The following is a 2,400-nucleotide window of genomic DNA, read 5'->3' as shown; positions in this document are numbered from 1 at the left end:
CTCTATGTAGCCCTGGCTGTCCTGGAACTCACTTTGTAGACCAGGCTGGCCTCGAACTCAGAAATCCGCCTGCCTCTGCCTCCCGAGTGCTGGGATTAAGGCGTGTGCCACCACGCCCGGCATGTGGTGCTGCACACTTTTAAGCCCAGAGGTAGGTGGATCTTTATATTTAAGGCCAGCCCGATCTACATAATGAATTCTGGGGCTGTGTAGAAAGAGAGGGTCTATCTCAAAAATAAATTAAATAAATAAATAAATAAATAATATATAAATAAATAAATACATATATACATACATACAAACTAGGGCAGGAAGGTTTATTTTGGCTCTCGTAGCCCCAGGCTACAGCACATCATCACTACGGGGAAACCACCGGGGCAGGAGCTCAATGGCTGCTACGCTGCATCCCCTGTGAAGACACTGAGAATAGTCAGCACTGTGCTCAGCCCCTCTCTCCTTCACACTTAGCTCAGCATCCAGCCCCTGAGGTAGTGCTGCACACACTTAGGGTAGGTGTTCTGGTTAGTTCTGTCAACTTGACATGCTAAGTCACCTGGAAGGAGAAACCTCGCCTCTATTGAGGTCTGTGGGCATAACTGTTGGGCTTTTTCTTGAGTGTTACTAAGGAAGGGCCAGCCCGTGGTGGGCAGTGTCACCCCTGGGTAGGTGATCCTGGAGTGTTTAAGAAAGCGGGCTGAACAAGCCCGGGTGAGCAAACCAGCAAGCAGTCCTCTTTCAGGTCTTTGTTTCAGTTCCTGCCTCCAGATTTCTGCCCTGGCTTCTTATTTATTTATTTATTTATTTATTTATTTATTTATTTATTTATTATATGTAAGTACACTGAAGCTGTCATCAGACACTCCAGAAGAGCAAGTCAGATCTCATTAAGGATGGTTTTGAGCCACCATGTGGTTGCTGGGATTTGAACTCAGGACCTTCGGGAGAGCAGTCAGTGCTCTTAACTGCTGAGCCATCTCTCTAGCCCAGCCCTGGCTTCTTTTGATGGTGAACTGTAACCTGTAAGCCAAATAACCCTCCCCACGCTCCTGGGACTAGGAGCCAAAAGAAACCCTTCCTTCCCTTAGTCATTCAGTTAGTTTTGAGGGAGAGTCTCTCTACACAGCCCCAGAACTTATTATGTAGCCCAGGCTGGCCATGAAGTCACAAAGACCCACCAGGTTACTTTTGGTCATGATTTATCACAGCAAGAGAGCAAACTATGACAATATGACTTCTCAGTTCAGTTAGTCTAAGAACATCCTCACAGGCCTGCATGCGGGCCAAGCTGATAGAGAGAATGTCCCTCACTGAGACTCCCTTCCCACGAGACTTGTGATTCCAGATTCTGCCAAGCTAAGGGCTGAAATTAGCTATCACAGTTATACAATGATAGGGGCCAAAACCAGGACCCTGGTGCAGTTAAGCAAACATCTTACCACTGAGCCTTCTCAATAGGTCCTTCTGGTGCACGTGGCCAGGTTGCTGCTCAGTGCTGGGCTAACTTCCTGTGAGTCACAGGTCCTTACTGAGAGAACTAAGCGTTGTCCGTTAGTCTGGGATGGTGAGGTAATCTAGAAGCATATGTCTGATTTTGATAGGTGTCCTTTACTGTATAAACTTTGACCATGAACATATTACATTCTCTGAGTTCTGTGAGAACTTCTAATCAGTCATGGAGGCAGAGGGTTTTGGTATAGATGCCCAACTGGCTGTGAATTCAAAGCTAATAACTGATGAGCCAGTATGGTTATATAGGCCCTGACATGTTCCTGTACAAAGGGTAAGAGTGTCTAGTGATCCCCATATAGTGTGTAGGGCTCATTGCAATGGTAGCAGGTAGAGTATAGGGCTCTAAGCTCTGTCTGTCCTCAAATAGGGCCAGCCTTTGTTCAGTGCATCCAGCAAAAGGCTATCACACATAACACAAGGCACCATACCCTAAGGCCTGTTCATGAGCTTTTCCTAGGAGTGTGGGCTGAGGGCCAGTGCCTTGGTCCTACAGAAAGCTGTCAGTACACAAGAGAGAAGACATCCAGATCCTGGGCTCTGACAAGAAAAAGATGGCTGTGGTTCATCGACTGACCTGTCTGTAGTCAAGCTGGGAAAAGGTGGCCGAGCAAAGCTCCTACTCTGTGACTTGTCCCCTAGTGTGCGCCATTGAGCCTGTAGTGGCAGGACGTTAAAGCTGGGCACCCGGCTTCAGAGAGGCCGCCATGGGTATAACAGGGCCCAGTGCTACTGCTGCTGCTGCTGCTGCTGCTGCTGCTGCTGCTGCTGGTGTGCGTGATGCTGGGGAAGCCTGGTGATCTAAGGAGATTCATCCACCAGACTTGGGGTCATGGGGGAGTATGGGAAACTCTGAGGCCCACACGAGGCTCACCTTCTTTTTTTTTTTTTTTT

The sequence above is a fragment of the Mus caroli genome, chromosome 17, assembly GCF_900094665.2.
Source record: "Mus caroli chromosome 17, CAROLI_EIJ_v1.1, whole genome shotgun sequence".
NCBI lineage: Eukaryota > Metazoa > Chordata > Mammalia > Rodentia > Muridae > Mus > Mus caroli.
The sequence above is the reverse complement of the archived record's forward strand: the minus strand, read 5'-3'. Positions refer to the sequence as shown.